We start from the raw sequence: 26,402 nt of genomic DNA on the forward strand, positions 1-26,402 counted from the left end.
ATATATTCTACATGATAGCACATGTATAACCTATATCAAATTGCCTAACATTTTAGGAAGAGGGAGCAGAAGGAGAAAAATTTAGAAGTCAAAATCTTGTAAAAATGAAAGCTAAAAATTATCTGGACATGCAAATAGGAGAAAAAAGCAAAATACTAAAAAAAAAAAAATGAAAAAGAAAGAAAGAAAGAAATGAATAGGAAACACCAGAAAGTATTCCTGCAATGTGAAATTCACCATAGTTCTCCTGGTATTGAGCAAGTCTGTTGACAGGTCACTCATAGCTTTGGAAATTCTAGACCCTGTGGTTCATCTATTAAGCATCTACATTTTGGTGACATGGAAACATCCAGGGAGTTTCTTAGCAATGAGTGGTTAGCCAGCATTATGAATTGAAGTCTTTAGGGTACCTTGGCACAGTATGTGCTCTGCAATTTGAAGTATGGTATAGTTAACAAATCATATGTCCTTTCCTCTGTTTCTTTCCTTTCTCCTGCTCTCTTTTCCTTTACTCTTTTCCTTTCAATCAGTCAATCAATGAGCATTTATTAAGTATTTGTTATGTGCCAGGCATTGGGCTAAGCTCTGAAGGTAAAAAGAGAAAGCAAAAACAATTTTTGCTCACAAGGTGTATCCATGTCTATAAAACATCATATTCAAGATATATACAGAGTAGAGTAGTTGGAAAGTCATATCAGAGGAAAAGGCTCTAGCAGCTCCAGTGTGGGAGAAGGCACTGGGAAAGGCCTTCTGTAGGAACCTTGAAGGAAATCTCTGGCTTCCTTCTGTCCCAGGAGATGCTTCTCCCAAAGTATCAATGACAAAGTCAAATAGGCAGTGGTAATAAAAGGACACAATCAAAGAAGGAATAACCTGGTGAAAATTGTGAATGCATGGTAATCTCTAACTTCAAGGCAACTTCTCTACAGCCCCTTCCCCACATATACCTTTATAATGCCAATTCCATTGGAGAATAGGATAAAGTTAATGTGTCATTCATATTTCTAGTCAGTGCTTTTATAGATATTCCCTGAAGAATTAAGGGACTAAATTTCCTGGCCTCAGTACTTCTGACTTCACTCAAAGGGTGCTGGATACTGGGATCATGAGATCATAGATTTAGAGTTAGAAGGCATCATAGAATTAGAGCTTCAGAGCTGGAAGGGGCCTCAGACACCATCTAATCGAACCCTTTCATTTTACAAATGAGGAAACTGAGACCCAAAGACATTAAGGAAATAAACATCAAAGGCAAAAATCTGAGAGCTAGAAGGGAATATAGTGGCCATCTCTGGTCCAAGCCACACATGAAGGTAATTTCCACTATACTGTACCCGGCAAGTGATCATCCTGTGTCCTCTGTCTCTAAATCCAGAACCCTTTGCTACATGAATTAGGGGAAACATATGCCCATCCAGTTCCAACAAATTCCTCATCAGCCCTTTTCACTAAGAGAGGGGAAGATCCTTTTCATTTTGATTCTGTTAGCAAATTTAAAGTTATAGTAGGTAGTTTGTGGTACAAAATAAATTGATTTGATTGGGAAAGAACTAGCCAAATGATTCATTTAACTTTGATTGGTGATTTATGTTTTGAGAGCTCCTCTTAGTGATGCTCTCCTTGGCATTAATATCGCCTTTTCTCAGCTTCCATTCTGAATTCAAACTCTGTTCCTTCAAGATTTCCATATGTCTTTTGAAAAGAGGTTAATATTTTCCAATGTAAGTTGAGTGAATTTCTCTCCATTAATACTCATTTCTCACCCATGGCCCACCCCTGCCACCTCCAGCTTTCCCTGTTGTAATTGCCCATTAATCATTCTGGAGAATGCCAGTAGGGAAATTTATCCACAGAGCTATGAACTTGATGGGATTAGAATTAGCTCAGTGACATACAGTGACAGCTTCAGATTGTATGACAAGTTTAGAATACCCAATTACTTCAACAGAAGCAACATCAGTTAGCAGAAACGCTGCTACTGAAGAGCAGTTGACTTAAAATGTCACTTTGTCTTGTTCAGGTATGAGCATATAAGCACCCTCATCAATGAAAGGTAAAGCAAAATGGAAATTGTGTTTATATCTGGAATTCCAAAGTCATAGAAGCAGCTATTTTTAGATAGAAGGAACATTGATTGCTTTTTCCCAAATCCTTCTCCCTCCCTTGTTTCTGCAGATGAGGATCCTGGGGGTAAAGGCAAATGACTTGCCCAAGGTCATGTATAATAAGATAATGGAATTATTTTTAAGTGAATCACTTGGTTAAGTGTTAAAAACTGTTTTACAGAGAAATTGCTTATTTAAACTCCTAACAAAACCCTTAATCCTTAACGAAGGTAAGAGAGGCCTCATAATCGGACCTAAGAGGAAGCCAAATTTAAACACTCTCCTTCCTTCTCCTACATTTCCAAGGGTTATAGTGACTAAGTATGCAACAGTATAAAGAGTAAAGGCGTGAGCTAGAATCAAAGCCAGGGAGAACCTACATCTTACATAGGAAGGTTTAAAATGCAGATTCCAGGTCATCAACAAACAGCAGAGCCATAACTAACCAAACTCTTTCCCTGTACAATTTGCACTCTCACCCCAAGCAGGGGCCAGTTCTCAAAAAGCAGAGAAGCCTTAAAGAGTCACGAGATCCTCTTTCTGGCAGACATGTCACATTTGAGCTTCCCTTACATGCAATGCCTTCCCCAAGTGCAAAAATACTTAGCTCTCCATGCCACAACAAATCTAACAAAAATTACAGTGAGGAATAATGAATTTGAACGGTGAACTTAGCAGTAATTGCTTGCCAGAAGGGTCAGAAAGTTTAGGCTTTATCAAGGATTTTATCCATACCTATCTACTGAGTCTCTGCCAGCACAGGGAGATACATTTACAGGATTACTTCCTGTAAAATAGAGAACTACACCAGTCTCTTCCCCTCCTCCTCCCAAAGAAAATGGTGGATTTACCCTTGGGATTCCTGCAGGTGATATAGTCAACCTGCAGAGCCTAAACTCACACCTTCATGCTAACTAATGGGTTTTGTGTATCTTTTAATGGAAAGTATTATTTAGATTGATAATTGGAAGTTCATTTTTTTTTTCTAAATGAGACCATTTAGAATACTTACCAAGTGACTATGCTCAGGACTTGTAAGGAGTGGTGTTGTGAGGTTCAAGTGAGATAATGGATGCTAAGCACTTTTCAAATCTAAAAGTGCTAAATAAATGCCAATTATTATCATTATTAATATTAATTACCACCACCATCGTCATCATTAGCCAATAGTCATCAGACCTCCAGGCTGGTGATGACTTCATTCCCAAAGCCTTTTACTCCTGTCAAGTTTAGGCAATTTATGGAGCAATATAGGAGGGTTTTAGTAAATGTTTAACAACACTCTCTAGCAAATTGCAGCTGTCACACAACCACTTTTAAGTTTAATACTTTCTCAAATCTAGACCATCAACAGAACAAGAAACCAAGCCCTGATTTGTAACGAGTGCTGATTTCTGAAGTATAAATGTTCACACTAAAAATTTAACAATCAGCTCTCCCAAAGAAATTCCCAGCACACTCTGATTTGCAAAAAGTGTGAAGAATTTAGAAAGCTATCACTGCGGAGTAATGGTAATGCTGAATAGGCAAAAGGAAGAGTAAAGTTCAAAGTAATTGAGATCTATTAGTCTGATGAGAAGACTGAGGTGAAATCTAAATGATATTCAATGAATGAATTGAATGATAAATGATATTCAAGAATATACTTATTTGTATCATAAACTGTGAGATGAAAGTTTTTGAGAATAATATCAATATTTATCAGCCCTCGCTGTCTTGGGGTAGTCCTTCCTCCAAGTGAGAAGGTGAGTCAGATGACTTCTTAATGTTCCTTTCAACTCTATTATTTGATTTAATTCTTGGTTTTTAATTTTTTTGTAACCATAGTACTTCAACAAATCTGCAGTCTCATTGATGTAGGCCCTCTCTCCATGAAGGCAGATCACAACTATGCCTTAATATGCTTCCCAGGTTTTGTCCATGTCTTCCCACAAATCCTTCATGAACTGTCCATCCAATCAACTGGAGCTCCTTTAACACTTGGAGAGTATGTGTGTGTATACACACATATATATACACATATATATACATACATATATAGAGATATATATATAGGTAGCACTTGTCCCGTTCATCTCTTATCCTTTGCTCTCATCATATCTCCTGTTTAGATTCTACATTTCCTGAATATTTTCATGACTTCTTGCCTACAAATCATCTCTGGTAATTCACCTTCTCACCACTCCCCTTTGGGTCATCCAAAATTGTGATCTTTGATTGACCATTATTCACAGTCTCAGAGCATCACCTGAATGTAATAGATATTTAGCATAATGAACAGAAAATTTCTCATTTTATACTTGACCTGATAGTGTTAATGAAGATCACTAAACAAAGCTAAGTTATCTCTATATTGTCAAGGGATTTTGTATGATCTCTACATGTGCACAGGAGACATATTATTAGATGGGAGCCTTTAAAGTTATGGTTTGCTCTACTGAGTCAAGTACTTTTGGTTCAAATGTGATTCAAATGACATCATTGACAAGAACAAGTTGCTAAATAAACTCTACAAGGCATTCTAATTTCCATCTTGTGTCTCATGCCTAGCTTTCAGAACACATACTTTTACATTCACTGTTTTCCGAAGTTTTGTCAATCAGTCAGTCACTAAGCATTTATTAATTGCCTACTATGTGGAAGGCATTGTGCTAAGCAACATGGCTACAAAAAGAAGCAAAAGACAGTTCCTATTCTCAAGTAATTCACAATCTAATGATTTTGGAGATTTGTCCTTTGTTTCAATCGAAATGAGTAAGGACTACCTGTATCACCTTAGGTAAATCATTTGACTTCTCTAGGCTTCTATTTCTTCATCTATAAAATAGGAAGTTACACTAGTTGTCCTCTGAGGTCCCATTCAACTCTAAATTGGTGATCCTAATGTTCCATAATATCTTTTTATAATTAATTGCAAACTTGGTTATACTCTAAACCAGGAGTGAGGAACCTGCAGCCTCAAGGCCACATACTTACATACTTGGGTGTGGCCATTTGACTGAGTCCAAATTTTACAGAACAAATCCTTTTATTAAGGGGATTTTTTTCTATGAAGTTTGGATTAAGTCAAAGGGTCACACTTGAGGACATAGAGGGCCACATATGGCCTTGAGGCCACAGATTCCCCCCACCTCCCACTCTAAACTGTTATGACCCTTAACACCATATCTCTCCCTGGCAAGATGAACAAGTATTTGCTGGCATGAGGCCATGTCTAGAGTATTTTGGCCTCCTCATTATGGATACGTTGGGATTGGAAGCTCAATTCCGTGTGGACAGTCTCGGGCGGGTAAAGGTGGGAGCTTCTAAATCTTAGAGCTCTCATGAGACCCCCCCCAGGAAACGGCTGGGAATCGAGGTGAACCGAGCTATCTTGAGTAATTCCGCCTCTTCCCGTGAGAAACGTGATGGGAGAGAGATCTCCCCGCCCTCGAGATTGTCCCGGATCTGGGCACACCTAACAGCACGGTATTCAGATGCAAACTATGCAGCTGAAGGTTAAGTAGGATTGAGGAAGCCTGAAAGCTCTCTTAGCACGTGAGGAACCAAGAGGACAGTAGGCTCCGCTTCTCTTCTTTCCTCTCTCCCCTCCCCCTCTCTCCCCGCTTGTACTTCTACTTCCAATCCCTTAAGATCTTAGCCTCCTTAGGAAATCTCCCCCTCTTCCTCCTAAGGAAGACCCCCCTGCACTTGTAACCGAAACCCTGAAATAAAGCTCAACCCTTGTTCGACTCTGGAATGTCCTTTCTCTCATATGAGCATCCGGTTTTGGCCAACCGAAGACCTCGGAGGTGAGGTAAGAAGACTCGGGTAGCCCACACAGGCCTCTAGGCCTGGCATGGATATTTCTTTACATTGACTAAACTTCTCTCAATAAGTCAATATATTCAATATTCGATAGATACTTTTATCTGTTTTTCATTTTTCAAGATCAACAGCATATTTTCATAGGTCAAGTTACGACAGTGTCTTTTCATCTTTATCCTTTCCTCCAATTTGAGTATGATTTTTACCTTTTCTGCTTATGGTCTGACTGCACACAAAAACTAATTCTGCAGTGATCTATTGTTCCTATCTATTAAGATATAATCAATTTCACTTTCTCTGATATTATTTGATCTTCATCATGTTCATTTCCTTCCAGCTCTCTTCTTAAAGAGAACATTCATGACATGCACATTTGAGAGTAGTAATCACCAAGTCATTTGACCTCTTTAGACTTCTTTATCCTAAACCATATTGTCCAATTTTTTTTGCTATCCTACATGTGCCCCTTTTTCAGTGAAGTCACCAAATTCCAAGGTATAGGTTGATTTTGTTTGGAAGCTCTGTCAATTTCTCCAGAGAACTTCAAGATATAAGAGGAGTGCTTCTATGGAGCTTGAATCTCCTATTGTCTTTTTGGATTGACCTAATGATGATTTTTTGAGTCTAATAAAATTGGGAAGGACAGGGGCCATCACTGTGCTGGTTATAAAATGTCGGTGCTAGAATCCAACACTTTGTTATGTAGCCCCTGCTATAGTGACATAGTTAGACCCCTCTGCCTGTGGATTTAAGAAATTGCATATGTGGGAACAGTACATTCTTAAGTAAATGTAGTTGGATGACATGCTTTATCATAAAACACATCTGTTATTCACAGTTTTTAGGGCCTGTTTTACTGGTCTTCTGGAACCCCAAATCCAGAATTGCATTCTTACTATGAAAATTTTAGAGACAATAATTTCATGTAATACAATCCTAACTCTGCTTTCTTCTATGAGATTTCAATAGCCCTGGAAGCAGGGAGAACTGCAATTCTTACATTTTAAGGATTTGAAAGGTAATTAAAGAACGTTTTTAGACACTTGGTCTTAAAATATTTTATTGTAATTTATTTTATAACTGAAGATAAAACAGTAGACCAGATGCTGTGGGAAATAAATTATATGGTAGCATGGAATTGAGGACAAGACAGGTCTGCCTTCAACCTCATCCAAGGCAGTTTATTACAGCCTTGTTCTAGTAGTTTAACTGTTTCATAGGTTTGGACTTGAAGAATGCCATAGCAAGTGATAAATATGAAAGCTCATGTAAGCCTTCTCAGAAGAGTTTATTTTATGCCTTCATACCTACTCATATTCTACAAATCAAAATTTCAATATTTTTTTAAAAATAAATGTTATTTTAAGATAAATGTATCAACCCCCAAAATGTTATCCCCTCCATAAAAAAAGAAGGTTCTTTCTTTAACAGGCAGCTAGGTGACCCAGAGCAGAGCTTAATATCAGGTGGCCTGAGTTTGAATTATGGTTTTACATACTTACTAGCTGTGTGTCTCTGAGCAATTCACTTTTCCACTTTACCCTTTTAGCCTCAATTTCTTCATCTGTAATATGGGAACAATAATAGATCCCACTCCACAGGGCTGTTGTGAAAATCAAATGAAGTAACCTTAGTCAGATTACTTAAATTTTCTAAACTTTGGTTTCCTCACTGGCAAAATAAGAGGTGGACTAGATGATTTCTAAGGTTCCTTCCAGCTCCAAATCTATGATCATTCGATGCATTGAGTTTGTATTATTGTTATTCAGTCTTGTCTGACTCTTCATGACCCCATAGACCATCTCATGCTAGGATCCTCTATCCTCCACTATATCTCAAAGTCTGTCCAAGTTCATGTTCATTGTTTCCATGACACTGTCTATCCCTCTCACCCTCTGCCATCACCTTTCCTTTTTGCCTTCAATCTTTACCAACCTCAGGGTCTTTTCCAGTGAGTCCTGTCTTCTCATTATGCTGCCAAAGCATTTAAGCTTCAGCTCCAGTATTCGACCTTCCACTGAATAGCCTGAATTAATTTCTTTAAGTATTAACTGATTTGTTCTCCCTCAAAAGTCTTCTGCAGCACTCCAATTTGAAAGCATCAGTTTTGTGGCACTCAGCTTTCCAACTCTTTTCCAACTTTCATCCCCATACATCGCTACTGGAAAAACCATAGTTTTGACCACACAGACCTTTATTGGCAAGGTGCTGTCCCTGCTTTTTAGTATGCTGTATTAAGAGCTTACTATTTGCCAAGTATTATACTAGGCACTAGAGACACACAAACAAAAATAAAAGTCCCAGTCCTTTAAAGATCTTATTACATTCTCCCTGGATAGAGCTATATTTATTTGGACTTGGTCTACAGTGATTGAACTGATTGCTTTTAAATGGCTTCTGCAGTGTTGTTTAAGTGTTAACTAATATGAATTCCAATGTACTCTCAACATGTTTTAATTAAAAATGAAAAATTTGTGTTGTTTTCTAAGAGGAAAGAAAAGACAGGGAGATATGCTTGATGTGTGCAAGGCAGTGTACAATAGGAAGAGGATAGATGTCGTAGTTTTCGACTTTGTTATCAATATTTTGAAAGTATCATTCATATATGAAAAGTCTAAGGTTCTACTAATTGCATTTCATTGTGTACATTTTGCTGAAGAAATTAAGGACATCATTCCAAATCTTCCCTCTCACATCTTAGGATCATACTTTTTATAGATAGTGGTCAGGAAAAGAATGGCATGAACTTCTCTGAACGTTGTCTTTGTGACAGATAATGAATATGTAGCATATTTGATATCTTTGTATTTCATTTCCTTTCTCCCTTTCTCACTCTTATTTTCTTAACAGAGATGCAAAGGGAATAGAAAGCGGCAAAAGGTCCATCAGTTCTTGATTCTAAAGGACTGACAATGAAATGTGTCCCCCTTCTTCTGGTGTAAAGGAAAGAGTACTGGATTTGGATTCAAAGGAAATAGATTCAAATTCCAGCTCTGACATTAACTACCTCTGTTACCATGATCAAGATATGCCCCCTCCCTGGACCTCAGTTCCCAAAATTGTAAAGTGAGAGGTTTGGGATCGACTATTTCAAAGGTCCCTTTTATCTCTAAATCTATAATCCTATGATTCAGGTGACACCTGGGTTTAGGGTCAAGGGAACCTAAGAGATCACTTAAGTCTGACCTCATTTTGTTGTATTGGAAGAAAATGAAGCCTGGAGGAGATAGGTTCTAATGCAGCCTCAGATACTTATGCCTCTGGAAGCTTCAATTTTTTCATCTGTCAAAATGGGCATAATGTCTCCAATATCAACCTTTTATAAGTCTATTTTCATAATCAAATGAGACAATGTAGCTGAAGTTCTATACGGTTGTTTTACCTATTATTACTTCTGCTTTGGAGAAAAATAAAATTCTTGACTATTGAAGTAATAGACCAATGTGCTAGTTTTGATGAGTTAATATAATTTTTTCATGTTTGCAGAAGTTTCTAATAATAATAACAAACTTTCAAAATTTGCAAAATGTTTTTTACATATATTAACTCATTTAATTCTTACAATCACTCTGTGAGGTAGATGCTATTCTTATCCTTATTTTAGAGGTAAGGAAACTGAGGCACAGAGGGATTAAGTGACTTCTCCAGGGTCACTCAACTAGGGAGTGATTGAAGCAGGATCTGATCTGAGACCTTTCTGATTCCAAGAACTGTACTCTATGTAATATACCACCTAGTTTCCTCAAATAATATACCTAAAGTATTTATTTTTAAAAAGGAGAAACACTGTGGTTACAGATTTCTTATTAGATGACTTCTGAGATCTTGGACCAGTCACAACTTCTCTCGGCTTTAGTTTTGTCATTGTTAGAAGAGTCATTTGAAACTGGTGGTTTCGAAGGGCTGTTCTAGCTCCAAATTCTATGGTTGGGCAATCAACTCTAAGACTTGTTTATGAATGATAATAGGGAAATATTTCTATTGCCATTTTTAAAGCTAGGAAGGATTCTGTGTTACTAATTTTCTAACTGAATGGTTTCTAAGCTTTTCTGCCTGGGGATTATTTTTGTCATGTGACAAGATTTTGTTGACTCCTCTGCCTTTATTTTCTATACTCTCACTCCCTTTTCTTATGAATTAGGTCAGTGTCTCAATGTCTCCAGCTTCTTCTTTACTTTTATCATACCTTGGACAACTCCCTCATCTCCTCCAGGCTTCAGTTTCCTCCAGTATGACAAAATGAGGTCACACTTAAGTGATCTCTTAGGTCCATTTGGCTCTAAATGCTATGATCCTATGACCATCTTGTGACTTATGAAAGGGAGCCATAATGTATATATAAAACACACATATACATCTTTGTTCCAGAATCATATGGAAGCATGTCTTTTTTGCATCATATTTATATTTTAAATTATGTTTTTTTTCCTCTGAAACTAATTTTAACAAATACTTTGCTTGTTTTTGTTTTTGAGCACATACAGAATGGACAGAGGTGCAAAAAGAAGGCAAGGAGCTCCAAGTTAGGTTGAATAGCAGGGAGAAACCAATCCAAGATTTAAAATTTGCTTCAGGTCCCCATGCAAATAACTGAGCTAATTCCAGGCATCCATTTGTCTCCTTTCCATCTTTCCCAAGAAACAACTTGTTCATACTTCTTTCCATTTGGAATATTCATTACCCTTCCTTACTTCACCTAACTTGAATAACTCATTGGCATCTATAATATATGAACATCATTTATTATTATACAACCCAAGGCTCTAGGCTTAGTAGCAGATAAATGAAACTGGACCAAATTTCAAAGAGTTAAAATGAGAAATCCTGGAGGTTGTCATTTTGAAAACAGCCCCCTGATATCACCTTGTTCACATGGCAAACGGTATTTCTTCACAGAATCATAGATTTAGAGCTGGTAGGCTATCAAATCTAAGCCCCTCATTCTACAGATAAGGAAACTAAATTCTAGAATAAGGAGGTGATTTGCCCATTGGATTAGTGGCACAGCCAGGGTTGCAACTGAGGTTCTCTTATTCCAAATCCAATGTCTTTGCCTCTAAATTTTGTCATTTCTCCCTTTCTCAGCAAGAGAGAGGGGAGAGTGTGGATGGGGAAGAGGAAGAACAGGAAAGTTGGAAGTTCTAGTTTCATGAGCCATCTGCTTGTGTGAAAAACCTAGAATGGTCTGTATATTTCAATAATACCATTTATACATGCATAATACTTTCCTTTGTCTGCCTTTTTAAGGGAGACTGTGAGAAAGCACTGGCAGATGAGCACTGATCCATCCCCAATACTAGCAAAACAACTCCAGAAATATCTGCCGTGCTACTGATGAGTCAGAAACATTGTCTTTGTATATGGCGGACATATGTTTCATCTTAGTTACTGGTGTTACATTTAATAAACCTCTTCCAACACCTCTGAATAATGTCACACGTGCTGAACACCACATACTTCAGAAGAAAGAAGAAATATCATGGCAATATCATGGCTGATGTTGAGATAATTGAGCTAAACCTTTAAACAAATATCAACCTAGCTATTAAATTAGTGGTTCAAAAATTGAAATTGTCTTTAAAACACAACATATTTTTTGGTAATTTTTTGCCAGGGAATTTAGTAATCTGTCTACACCTCCTGGCTAACCATGTTGATTTTTAGATGAGCCATTTTGTCCTATGTAATAGGACCAAATATATTAACAGAGATGATATGATCCATGTTCACATATATATTTTCATTATTACTTAGCTTAAAATATTCCAGATGACTTTAATAATCCTGAATTTGTTTCTAAATATAAGTGTAAAATCTACATTCAAAAATAATAGTAGTTAGCAAATGTTTTGGCCTGAATTTATTCACAACGAATAGCTTCAGGTTAACATCCTAGAAACTCATCAAACTTTGACTGCCATCTGGTGGACAGATACAAATTAGCCCGAAGAGAAATGAGTTCTGAGAGCCTCTCTGAGCATGCTCTCCTCAAAAGTGGCATGATTAACCCAAAGGAAATGGCTCATTCATTAATTAAGCTACATACTACGGAAGTGGTCAGCCACAGTCAGTCAAGCCTCAGTTAATTGTTCTTTATCTTTGCAGAGCACTAAAATGCTTGTCAGAATTATGCATATAAATGATCTTAATTTTCTCCTTCCTAATACCCCGGGTGGGTTATGTCAGGGAAAATTGCCTGGGTGGTTTTAAAAAGCTCTGTCTCCTGAAGTGTAAAAATCTAAGAGCTGTTTTAATTAATGCACTGCAATTAGCAGTTTATCCCCAAAGTACACAATTTTCTGTTGACAGCAGCCCACTGTATTACTCAGAGATAAGGTGGCAATTCTGTAGGTGTATATCTATTTCTGTGCATTTATTTTAAAGTTAGTATGACAAAGGAGAAAATTGGCAAAAAACCATCTCTTTTTCACCTAAACATCTGAATGCAGATTAGGCAATATGAAATTAAGTCAAGAAGTAAGGGGAAAATAAAATACTAAGTAGAATTATCACTTCACAGATTCCTTCAGAGAAGGACATCCCTATGCATGCCAGCCTTTCCATTTTTTTATACTGTGTTAAATCCAGTGAAATGAACTCCCACTTCAGATTTAGAATGTATGAAAACTGAATGATCTAAGCACCTAAAAGACTACATCTCTATAGAGCTCCACCCTTATTCAAATAACAGCTCTGCCATCTTTGGACCTGGCTGAAGGATGCAAGCGTAAGCAAAGAGCTGTTCTTGAATAATACTCCATTTTACCCATTAAGACAAAACTATAATAAAATGGAACGTACAGACACAGAACACTATGGGATGGACTCATCTTAACATTCAGATATTTTGAAGCGAATATATCCTGGTAGCATCCAGTTAATAGTAATAGATATATGCTGGAGGAGGGAAGGAAGGAAGGAAGGAAGGAAGGAAGGAAGGAAGGAAGGAAGGAAGGAAGGAAGGAAGGAAGGAAGGAAGGAAGGAAGGAAGGAAGGGAGGGAGGGAGGGAGGGAGGGAGGGAGGGAGGGAGGACAAAAATTCAGAAAGCCAGGACAAGTCACAGAACAAGTCTGATTCCTGTTGGTAATATTTTCCTAGTTCATTTCTATCCTTCTCCTCTCCCTGTCTCAACTCTCTAGGTCTTCCTAATCTCCTCTTAGATTCATTCCCCTCCCCTTTCTCTGGTATGCCTGTCTCTGTTAGCCTCTGTGCAAAGCTTTTCTTTATAAACAGCAGCCAGAGCTGGGCATGCCCAGTAGATATGAAAGAAGCTACAACTCCCCCACTTATAGTCTCTTCATTATCAACATGACAGTAATTAAATGCATCTGCAAGCAGATCAGGTAGAAATCTCCCCTGCTGTGCATTAACAGACATTTTAAAAATACATTCCAAGGGAACTTTACAAATTCCTTTCCCCATCATTTCTTTTCTGTTGTTGCCATTACAGCTCAATCTGAGTCTTTTTCCTATGTCATTCTATGAGAGATGACCCCAAATTCTCATAGACAATGCCAATCAATCAGCATGCATTTGTTCAGTGTTCACTATGTATAAGGTGTTGGTATACTGGGCATGCAAAGACAAAATTGTGAAGTCCTTGCCTTCAAGGAGCTTATGTTGTGTGATGGAAGATAATATGGGCACATATAAGTGAATGCAAAATAAATCAGAATAATTTTGGGGGGGAGACAGTTGGGAGAATCAAAAAGAGGTTCATGTAGGAGGTAACCCTTGTACTGAGCTTTGATGGTGATGAAGAGGGGGAGAGAATACATTCTAGAAAAGGGGGACAACTGACACAAAGGTTGACAATGGAGATCACCATCTGACGGAATGGAGAACACCAAGGTGGCCAGTCTAGCTACCAAAGTCAAAGGGAGTCACATTAATAAAGATTGAAAGGGAGATTAAAAGAAGATTGTAAAGGATTCAGAATGCTAAAGAGAAGAATTTGTAGTTAGCCCTAGGGATAACTGATTTGTTTTTGTTCTTGTTTTATTTGTTTGTTTAAGTCAAAGAGTAGCATGGTTGGACTTGTGTTTTAGGAAACCACTTTGGCAGCGTTGGGGAGGATGGACTGAAGTAAAGAGAGACTTTGGATACAGAGACCAAATAGAAGACTATTAGAATAGTTCAGGTGGGAGATGATAAGAGTGTAGCCTAGGATGATGACAGTGAAGAGAGGAGATAGAGGCAAGACAGAAAATACTGTGGAGGCAGGAATGGTAAGATTTTGTTTACTGGAAGGATGGCAGACCTGAATAGAAATAGGGAAGTTTGAGATACCCATGGGACATCCAATTTGAAAAGTCCAACAGGCAGTTGTTGATGGAGAAAAACTCAGTAATAAGACTGGAGAGAGACAGATAGACGGGGGGGGGGGGGGGGGGGGGGGGGATTGACAGAGACAGAAAGAAAGAGACAGAGATATGAGTCATCTGCAATGAGATGAGAATAAACCCATAGGAGATGATGGAGTCTCCAAGAGAAAGAGTGTAGAAAGAGAAGAGAAGTGGGCCCAGGCCAGTTTAGGTTCATGTCCACAGTTAGGGGCATGATATGGGTGACTGAAAGGAGATTGAAAAGGAGCAATCAGATTGGAAGAAGACCAGGAGAGACCTGTGTCACAAAAACGTACACCTGGATTTTCCCCAGCTGGCTTCAAGACAGACATGGTATGAGACCTGCAGAAATTTGTCATATCCCCCCTCCTCGTTATGCTGTCCCTTTCATTGCTATTATAGTTAATCCATCAAGGAAGCATTTATCAAGCCTTCACTATGTGCCAGGCATTGTGCTGAGTGCTAGGAATATGGAGAAAGACCCCTATCATCAAGGACCTTGGATGGAAGAGGGGACAGTACGTAAGTAAATAGGTACATACAATATAGGTGGAAGGTCACCTTAGGGGACAGGCTCAAAAATTATTCACATAAGGGGAGCCATTTCAAGTATGGTACAAAGAAACTTTGACCAGCCCCTATTCTGTAGGAGTTTGTAATTTATCAGAAGGCATAGATTGAAATGAAGAGCTCTTGTCTCAATGAATGTTAAACAGTGGAGTCACTAGTAAGCCCTATCTAATGATGACTTACAGTAAATGCCTCCACAACATGTCTTGCGTCTATCCCATGATGCAACAGAAAAAGTCCTGAGCTTGTAGGGGCTGAACTGAACATCATTCTACCTGAGTCTGAATCCCAGCTCTTCCACTTACTACTTGTGGTTCCTTCATCAAGTCATGTAACCTCTCTCGGCCTCTGTCTCTTCACCTGTAAAATGAAGGGGCTGCTTCAGATGCCTTCTAATCTCCCACCTGCCTCTAGATCCATGATGCCCTTTTCTAATCACACAGCCATTGCCCTGGTTCAGACTCTGATGACCATGGACTATTGCACTAGCCTAATTAATTTTCCCTGCCTAGTCTAGCCTTTCCCCTCCACACAACTGCCAAGGAGATTTTCCTAAAATACCAATCTGACCATGCTACTCCTCAAGAAACTCTAATGGCTCCCTGTTGCCTCCAAGGTAAAATATTGATTCTGTTGTCCTTCCAAGACCTTCACATTCTTCCTTTAGTCTGCCTTAATGGATTTAGTTCACATTACTCTATTTCCTATATTCTGCATTCAGTCTAACTAGAACTTATTTCTCAGGCATAGGATTCTATCAGTTTTTGTCTAAGCTTTCTTCCTTTCCTGGGTTGCAATCCCTTTGCCTCTTAGAATCAATATAAGTCTATCCTATAAGAAGTCTATGTGGTAGTACCCTCCACAACTCTGAAACTACTTTGCATTTTTATAGGATCTAGATTTTTGTATCTGTGTACATATTTTCCCTCTACTAAAATATAAATTCTTTGAATAGGGACTATTTCATTTTGGTGCTTGAATCTCCAGCACCTAGCAGAGTGTCTGGTATAACACAGGGTCTAGACACTTACTAAATATTCATGGGATTAAATAAATTATGTTCTCTATGACTGGCTATTGTCTGAGACCAGTCTAAATAAGTTTGGAGAGGATCATCACTAGACTGGCCACAGGGTGATCATTTTTTTCAATCATACCAACTCTTGAAGAGGACGTACTAAATCAAAGAAGATGAATAGGTAGCATTTATATAACACTTTAAGGTTTGCAATGCACTTTACAAATATTATTTCATTTTGCCCTTCCGATCCTGAGAGGTAGGTGCCGTTATTATCCCCCTCTTTTGTTGTAGTGCAGTAATTTACTCATGTCTGACTCTTCATGACCCTATTTGGGATTCTCTTGGCAGAGATACCTTAGTGGTTTGCTATTCCTTCTCCAGCTCATTTGACATATGAGGAAACTGAGATCAATGGGGTTAAGTGACTTGCCCAGGATCACATAGCTAGTAAGTGTATGAAGCCAGATTTCAACTCAGATCCTAAGTCCCCTACATTCCCATTTTATAGATAAATAAAATGAGGCTGACTATGGCTAAATGACTTGACCAGAGTCATATAGTGTCTGAGACTACATTTGAATTGAGGTCTTCCTGGCACCCATGCCAATATGTTATCCACAGCTATACCACCTACCTGTATTAGAAGAAGACTTGAAATCTATTTTCATTAGAGTCAGTTTCCATATGGAGGAAATTACATATTTTTGAAGTATTAAAATTAAAATGAGCATTCTATAGAGAAATAACAGGAAGCAGTAACCAGAATGCAGGATTTAGAGTTAGGGAAGAACATTGTCTGTGATTCTTGCTAATGTTATGACCATTTCTTAGCCTTTTAACTTGTCTCAGTTTCCTCATCCAAAAGATAAGAATAGCAGTACCTGTAATTCTTAGGTCAGAAGGACATAATGTGTATACAGTGCTTTTGAGAATCTTGACTCTCTATGTAAGTATCAGCTTTTTAAAATCTTGTTACTTCTTAGCTTAGGCACACAAAGTTTACAGAGCTCAGTGCTGAACTTTGTCATACTTTATGTCGCATGGCAGTTTGGTCCAAAATGAGTGACTGCATCGCTTCTTATGGAATAATAGCATGATTCATCTACTGCTAATACTATCTGGAAATCAGCGACTAGGCTGCATTTTTTAAAATTTGTGGCATGATATCCACAGAGCATTCCTCCAGTTTAAATTGCTTGTCAGACTTTAGCTCACCATCTCATAAAAGTCATTTAGCTATCGTGTTGTCTTAGGTCACTTTCATGTTTCTAGTAAAAGTAAGTTATGGCGAGCATCATTTCATTTCTACTGGTGTGACTCTCCAGGACTCAGTATCAGTGACCTAGGTTTATCCCATATAAACTGTGTCTACTTGCTATTGTCTAAGAATTAACTCAGTGCTCTGCATCACTTACGATTTGTGCATACAAGGGGACACTATAGACATGTAAGTGGGTCTCACGGACGTATTCTATAACCCATTGGAGTATGGCTAATCAATTTATAGTCTTACATTTGCATTGAGAAGACAAAGAAGAAATTGGTAATGATATAGAGCTGAAAGGTGAATAGAGAGTAATACAATGAGGTTAAAGGGAAGTAAAAAGTTAGGAAACTGGTGAAAGCATAGATGGAAGTACAGTGACCAATTGTGATTAGAACATTCTAGGAATAACTAGGCATAAGCTGAGCATGCACTTTCCATTGTCCTAGCTAAAGAAAGCATTATTTTTCCATAGAAACCCATTTCCCCACAGTTTCTTCATGTTAGAAATACCTAGCCTATCCATAGACCTTTGTAATGATGTCAGGCTCTCGAGTATTATAAGAAAATAAAACAAGTCTAAATATCTTGATTCTGCTCTGGTTGTTAAAATTCTGTTGGAAATTGAATTAGGAAACAGTAATTTTATAAAAGCATCACTCCTAATGGCATGTGGAAGGTAAGAGTCCACTGCTAATTATAATTACTATACTTTGCAGAATCACAAAATCTCAGAAGTTAAGGGTTGAAAGGATCCTCAGTTCTCAGGTAGTCCATACCCCCACCCAAAAATATTTGCATTATAGCAGAAGCAAAAAGTTGTAGCCTCTGCTTGGAGACTGCCTTTAACAAGGTACCCCACTACCTGCCGAGGCTGGCCATTCCACTTTTGAATGACTGCAATTGTTAGAAAGTTTTTTCTTATAGTAAGCCTAAATTTTCATCTTTTCAGTTTCTACACTTTACTTCTAGTTCTGTCCTATGGGTCCAAAATGTAATGAATCAAACTCTTCTTTTACTTGATAGCTTCTTCAAATACTTGAAGATACCTATCATATCCTTCCCCTATCTCTGACTTTCCTCTTCTCCCATCTAAGTATCTTTCAGTCCTTTGGCTGATATTCATATGGCATAAACTCAAGTTCCTTAACCACTTTTGTATACCTTCTCTGGACATTATCCATTTTATCAATATTCTTCCTTAATTGTGGTATCTGGACAGGATGCAATAAATCAGATGTGACCTGGCCAGAGCAGAATGCATAAGGCCTATCTTGTCCTTGTTTCTGGAACCTATACCTTTCTTAATGGAACCCAAGATGACACTAGCTTTTTGAGCTACCTGATTTATATAGTTTCCATTCCATTAACATTCCTGTTTTCCTTTGCTTTTTAGAAAAACATTTCTCCAAGCAAGCCTTCCTCTACCTTCCCCAAGGTTTTTTTTTTTTTTTTTTTTTTAAGCCAAGTACAAGACTCTACATTTATGTGAATTGAATTTCACCTTATTTAGGTATAGTCCAATAATCTAGTCTAGCATTTTTGGATCCTGATTCTTGTCATTCAGTGTGTTAGCTATCCCTCCCAGATTTAGGTTATTTTCCCCATTTGATAATCATGCCTTCCTAGTCATTATTCAAAAATGTCACATAGTACCCAACCAAGTGCAGGCTGATCCTTGGGACACTCACTCAAGAACATCCTCCAAGCTAGACTATTCTCAATCTAGCTATTGAACCAGTGCTAAACCACTACATACCCAGAGTATGGGTACTGTCTCTTCATCTTTTCTATGAGGATAACATGAGATAACATGAGAAGTCAAACATTTCTCAGCACGGTAGATAAACTAAATCCACAGTATTCCCCTGGTCTATCAGTTTAATTTCCTTGTCAAATAAAAAAAGTCTGACAGGTTGTGTTGAAATTAATTTTTTGTGTCAAATCTTTGATTTAGTTGATATAATGAACTCCCAGTGAAAAAACATCATCTATCAACAATGGTTAGTATCTACTTTCCAACTTCAGTGTCTTATAGAGTTATCTGGGACAAGGAAAATAGACTGACTTACTAATGATCACATAGTCAAAATGTGTCAGGAGTGGACTTGAACCAGGTCTTCTTGACTCTGAGACTGACTCTCTATTCTTCCTAGGATATTTAACCTTGAGTCTGTGAATTTGTTTTGTTTCAATACTTTGATAACTGTATAATTGGTTTCCTTTGTAATCTTATGTAGTTTATTTTATACATTTTAAAGCATTATTCTGAGAAGGGTTCCACAGGCTTCCCTAGACTTCCAAAGGGATCAATGACACGCAAAAAAATGCTTTAGAATCTCTGTTCTACACCCTAGTGCCTCTCCATGTTGAAACCCAGAATGGCATTTTTGACATGTTGTCTAGTTCCTTACTATACTAGAAAGAACCTTAGATTTGGTGTAAGAACCATGTTCAAATCCCAGCTTGGCCATTTGCTAACCTGTATAACTTTATGCACATCACTTTCCTTTTGGGAACCTCAGTTTCATAATTTATAAAATTGATGTACAGGGAGGGAGTAAAGCAGATGATCAATAAGTTTTCTTCTAGCTTAAATATAAGATCCTTTATTCTTTAAGGATTTTTTCAGTTTTAAATTTTATAAAATCATTGATACAAAGAAAATGTTAAGCACCATTTAATAGTCCATAGAGCAGGATTTTGCCACATTTTCTTTTTCTAAGTCCTGGACAGTGTCCTGAAGTTTCAAAGTAATAAGAAGTGTTACATAGATACGCTAATTTAGTTACTTAAAAATGAAGCCCACAAACCAAAACCACTTTCTTTGAGTAACAGTGGTGGGAGGAGAGCAATCTTAGCAGCAGTTGAGAAGACAATAGTTTAGACATTTGTTCATTTATAATGAGAACCTATCTTACTCTTCAGGGTCTCATCTATTTCCAAGCTTTCCCAGAGTGTAATGTGACTGTTACATAGAGGTCACCTTTAGGGGTGATTGAACAGTTCATTTGAGATGGTCTATTCATTCTGTCTTTAGCACAGATGCTGTGATTGCTAATTATTTTGATGCTAATATATATGTATATCCTTTTGAATATGAATACCAGATTATGAAAAATTGGATAGAGACCAATAACCAACAGATGGCAATGATTTCAAACCACAACCATCCTAGGCCAGATTGTCACCAGTAGCCAACAATATAAACGCTCAATTTACCTAATACCTCCACCTCCTCCCCATAACCACCCCTCATCCTTTCCCAAAATCTCTTATGTATCAAATCTATAACCACTTTTACTACATGGGAAAGCATTTCCCAATTTGCTTCATACCATTATCTCAAAACCAAGAAAAAATAAAAGAAAAGTCTTTGCCATCAACAAACTCAGTATATAGTTTTAAGATTTTTATAGCAATTCATGTTTTAAGGTGATTCTTGGATAATAATAGTATTTAGATAATCATTTAGAATGGCTGTGGGAGGAAGAATTAGGAGAAAGGTATCAGACCTCTGATTTCATTAGCAGAAGAAACTTCTGTGAGTAATTTCTTCCTATCAATAGAGATTATCACCTGCTCTGTGACTTACTTTCTTAGAGAATTGCCTAGGGCACTGAGAGTTGAAGTTACCTGCTCAGAAGTCAAACAGCTAGTATGAGTCAACTGGGATTTGAACTGTGGTCTCCTTGATTTTAATGCCAACTTTCTATCTGTGACAATATCCTGTCTTTTGTCCTCTGAGGATTATAATTTTATACATTATATTATTTGAGGCTCACCAAAGATCTCTGAGGAAGGAAGGAAGGAAGAAAGGAAAGAAGGAAGGAAGGAAGGAAGGAAGGAAGGAAGGAAGGAAGGAAGGAAGGAAGGGACGGAGGGAGGGAGGGAGGGAGGGAGGAAGGAAGGAAGGAAGGAAGGGAGGGATGGAGGGAGGGAGGGAGGGAGGGAGGAAGGAAGGAAGGAAGGAAGGAAGGAAGGAAGGAAGGAAGGAAGGAGGAAGAGAGGAAGGGAGGGAGGAAAGGAGTGAAACAGGGAGGAAATGAGGGAGAGAAGGAGGAAGGAAGAAGGGAGGGAGGAAAGAAGGAAAGAAAGAAGGAAGAATGGAAGAAAGAATGGAAAAAAGGACAGAAAGAAAGAAGGAAGGAGGGAAAGAAGGAAAGAGGGAAAGAAGGAAAGGAGGAAAAAAAGAAGAGAGGAAAGTAGGAAGGAAGAAAGAACATTTATTAAATGCCTATTCTTTGCCAGACACTATGCTAAGTGCCTTGCAAATATCTCGTAATACACACTTAATTTCCCCATTTTACAGACAAAGAAACTGAGGCTCAGAGGTGACAATGAATTTTCCAGGGTCATACAACTTGTAAAGGTTGTTGGCAAGGTTGGAAATCACATCTTCCCACCTCAAAGGCTACACAATCCCTTTTTCATGACTGAAGAACCAATATAGATAAATTTATCTATATTTAATTCAACAACTCATAGTGTCTGTCCATAGGTTTGCATTCAAATTTTCCAGCTTGATAAAATCTGCCAGAACTTAAATAGCCCTTAGGAACGCAGAATCAATGTTGTGAGGAGATAGCAAGCTAGTGGAGCGCTATTGCCTAGGTGTCCTTATGCATACTTACATATACATGTATAGGAATGCATATAGATGCCCAAGTCTAGCAGATATCCATTTCTCATTTGAGGCAGACACTTCAACCATTTACTTCCCGTTTCTGTAGGATAAACACTACATTCATTGATTATTGCGTAGGAAACAGGCGGGTGTTTTGCCAGCTTTCTAACCGTTGGTGGGTTTCTGTTAACAGCACCTTGGTGAGAGCCTTTTCAGAATCCAGAAACTCCAGCCTCAGCCCCTGTCTATTAACTACCCAACCCTGAATAACCCTCCATATGGTGCTGCCCCAGAGTTTGATAAATATCTTGCTGATTATTTATATGACTTTCAGCCTATTTTGACAGGTTGATCACATTAGTCCCTCCTGCAAACCTGCAGCTTTTGTGGTCGCTGTTTTCCCATGGTTCTCTATTGCCATGTTAAGTGATCACACTGAGTTTCTGTCACAGTGGATTGAGGAAAGGAGAAAAGAAATGAAAATAATAGAAAAAACAATGCTGAAAGGCAGGAAAGGGGGCAAAAACTCTATTTAGTGGAGATCTCCGTGAATATGTTTGTGCCTTCTGTCAGCATGTCTTGACTGTAAACCGCTTTACTACTTAGCTCAATAAAGGGCAGAGCCTAGGGATAGTAATTATGCAAATTGGCAGGAGTGACTAGAAACGAGGCGAGGCACTGGCTAAGCAGTGTCTCAGCCTTAACAGGCACATTCCTGAAGGTGGATGAGGTCTGATACCAGCAGTGGAGGGGTTCACATTTGCATTATTCTGAGAACCATCAGAGGGGCTTATGAACAGTCTTTGGGAGATGAAGATCTGGGTTGGAATACTGGTGTCTACACAGTAGGGGGTAATTGTGGGCCAGGCATTTTAATTACCCTGTACTTCTGTTTCTTCCACTTTAATATGTATCTCATAGGGTTGGTGGGAAATGCATGCTTTTTGAACCTTAAAACACTTTTCAGCCTCAATTTCCTCATATGAAAAAAGATGAGGAAAATAATCACACATACCTTACTGGATTACTGCGGTCAAATGAGTACACATGTAAAGTGCTTCGGAAACTTGAAAGCTCTATATAAATGCTAACTAATAATGATAATAATGACAGTTCCCTAAGTATAGAGGCAAAGCAACACATAGGCTTCATGTTGTGGTGGAGTCATGTATAACGTCATAACCACATTTGGGGTTTTCTTGCAAAGATACTAGAGTGATTTGTCATTTCCTTCTCCAGCTCATTTTGTAGATGAGGAAACGGAGGGAAACAGGGTGAAGTGACTTGCCCAGGGTCACACAACTAGTAAGTATCTGAGATTAGATTTGAATTCAGGATTTTCTGACTTTAAGCCCAGCTCTCTAACCACTGCACTACCAAGCTACCTCCATAGGAACCATGGAACCCTGAAAAAGTGCCACTTTTCACAAAGAGACCTTGTCTGATACTTGCAGTTGTTAGTGCTTTCTATCCTCACCCTCTCTGCAATTTCTTTGTATTTTTTGCATATATATATAGGTATTGATATATATGTATAGACACGCACACAGTTTTACAAAAAGCATTAAAATTTAAAACTGTACCGAGACTTTTAGGACAGAAGGTGTACATGTCATTTCCCCTAAGCTTATTGTGATTTGGGATTGTTGTCATATTTTATATCCCTATCACCTAGCATAGTGCCTGGCCCTTAGTAGGGGCTTAATAAATACTTGTCGAATTGAAATAGAAATAGAAAAAGTCCTATTGAGTATCCACCTCCAAAAATACTTTTCATTTCATCCCCAGTAGCACCTATAGGAACTCTTTTCATGAGGCAAAGGAAAGACTTGACTGTGATTGAGGCCTTGGCAGAAATCAGAGTCTTTAGTTATGATGGGACTTTTTTCCCTCTCCTCTGGTTTTCAAGGAACCATAAAGTAAGCTATAGCACGGTGAATGAAGTGATTTTCCTTTTATTTTATTAGTCTATGAAAGAAGGCATGTGGGGGTCATAGACAGACTTCAGGTTTTATGGAGCATGTTTCAGGGATTGGGAATAACACTGCAGTACTGCAGGTTAGAAACGGGATTACTATGAGAATTTGGGTGGTTATCACCATAAAAGTACTGAGTGCTACATTAATCCCTCAAATTATAGATAATTAGAGAAAGCAGTTAAATCCAGCATTCTCTAATGGGGTATAAGCCCAAGGACGAGGGGATGATGATAAAGTACATGAAAGGTAATCAGGGTAGAAATCTGGGATAGAGAAGGAGCACTAGAGTCTGGGAGGACTAATCGATTAACTGTCCCAGGGACGATGTGTAGGCTGGAGGCCACTCCAGCCCAGATGTGAGAGGCCGTTGTGAGTATTTATACCTCAAAAATGACCACAAATGGCTTGACTTATTGTTTTAATTGCCTAGATGTAAAGAAGTGTTAGTAATGCAGATTCACTTAAAAGTATGTGTGTAAACCTCTTTTTTTAGAGAACCCAGTTGTTAAATATTTCCTGGCTCACCCCTATATTATTCTATCAGCATTGCTTGAGCTCCACAGGAGTGCAGTAGAAAGCTCAGAAAATGAAGTCTCACAGAAATAACAACAGCTGTCATTCATATACCACTTTAAGATTCACAAAGTCCATTATGTTCATTATCTCATTTGAGCCTCACAACACCCCTGCTTGAGACTCTGCATAAACCCCTTCTCTAAGCCTCAGTATCCTATCTGTAAAACCCTTGGGTTGTTTTCTGGAGCCTCGTGATCTCCTAAGCCTAGTTAATATATTTTTAATGTTCGAAATACGTTACAGTTTCGCTATTTTGAATGTAGCAAAAGCAAAGAAACCAATCTATGTAAAATTGCGTATTTACATTTCAAGTGGGTTACAATGTAAGTCTATAACAAAAAAAGTTATTGCCTAGCTAATAAATAAAATTAAAGGAGATGGGCCAGATAATCTTTAAATTCCTTTTGGCCTTTAAAGTACCGTGTTAGAAACGGGAGCTTCCAAGCTATCAGGTTTCCTGGATGGTATATGTTTGTTTCAGCAGCCCCATATGGGTTAGATAAGAACCATTCCTTGCCTTTTCCTTCCGTTATTAGTGTTCAATCCTGTCTAACTCTTAGTGACTCCATTTGGAGTTTTCTTGGCAAAGATACTTGTATGATTGTTTCAAAAATATGGAAGTCCTAGCCCATGAATACTGCATGAAGTAGAATTTAAAATGGAGAGAAGAGGTCCTTGATTGTAACTGTAAGGTATTAAGAGTGCTGCTGGCCGAGCACTCACCAGAGAATGTAAAGCAGCCAAACTGTTAAAAGGTTACCTGTCTGTATTTCCCTTAACACCTACCACGGATGGAGAACATAATGCATGAATGAGCAAAGCTTCTCACCTTTTTTATAGACCTATTTCTGAAAGCACAATTAATTTTTAACATTGTTTCAGACTTAATTGAAAAAATGATGGGAATATCTGCATTCACTTAAATAGTTTTTGTGTTGGCCTAAAATAAATATAGACATTTAATGCAAATTATACTCTGGACTTTTGCTATTTGAAATAAATATTTATCTGAAAACTAAAGATCACTGTTACACATGATAAAAAATATTTAAGGGAGTTTCCAACTAGACTTTTGTAATCTAAAAAAGAGGGTTGTTTCCCAGGTCCTGCAGCAATCCTGGAAACTGGAAATTCTTATAGGAAAAGTATCTTCCTCCCTTCTTTTTGGTACCCACTAACTGCTCTTGCTCCTTCTTGCCATTGCTGCCCCACTTAATACACATTCCTTGGATCATAGGATCATAGATTTAGAGCTGGAATATACTTCAAATGACATTTAATTTTATGACCTCATTTTACAGATAAGGAAACCAAGGCCAAGTTAAAGTTAAATGACTTTTAAAAAGTTAAAATGACTTTACGAAATGAAATGAAAGTTAAATGACTTGCCCAAGGTCGCAAGGTGCTAAGTAGAAAAATCAGGCTTAGAACTCCAGATGTATCACTCTCACTATTGCTCCATCCCTTGGGTTTTCTATCTCATAGACGTAGTAGTTACAAGTTTTACCTGCCAGAGGAGATAATGAATGAAGATTGCAATTGCCGCTCTGCTGCCTTATTCAGGGAGAAGGAATCAGAACAGAGAGGTTTTTCATACCCTTTCCTCTCTTCTGTGACTTGGAAGGATGGAGGTGAGGTAAGAAGAATTTGCTGAGGTACAATAATTAATCAATTATCATTTCTGACTACCTATCAACAAATATTCAATATGTATCTCTTATATGCATGATACTGTCCTAAGTCCTAAGGATGCAACTACAAACAATACCAGTCCCTACTTGAGATGAGTTTACATTTTAATGAAAGAGACCAGTACATATATAATTGTATGCTGCATAAACATAATATTAATAAATATATGTGTGCATGTATGTATATATATACCTACTCATATATATACATGCATGCATAATATACATATATAGTTAATTATTAGATAGTTGAGGAAGAACAACACTTGCAGTTGGAAGGGATCAGGAGAGAGGGTACATGAGCTGCTTCTTAAAAGAAGAGAAAGACTTTGTGAGGCAGAGATCAGGAGGTAAAGCTTTCCAGATATGTGGGATGACAAGTACAAAGACAAAGAGATAGGAGATAAGTATCAAGT

This window comes from Notamacropus eugenii, chromosome 2 (assembly GCF_028372415.1).
Source record: "Notamacropus eugenii isolate mMacEug1 chromosome 2, mMacEug1.pri_v2, whole genome shotgun sequence".
NCBI lineage: Eukaryota > Metazoa > Chordata > Mammalia > Diprotodontia > Macropodidae > Notamacropus > Notamacropus eugenii.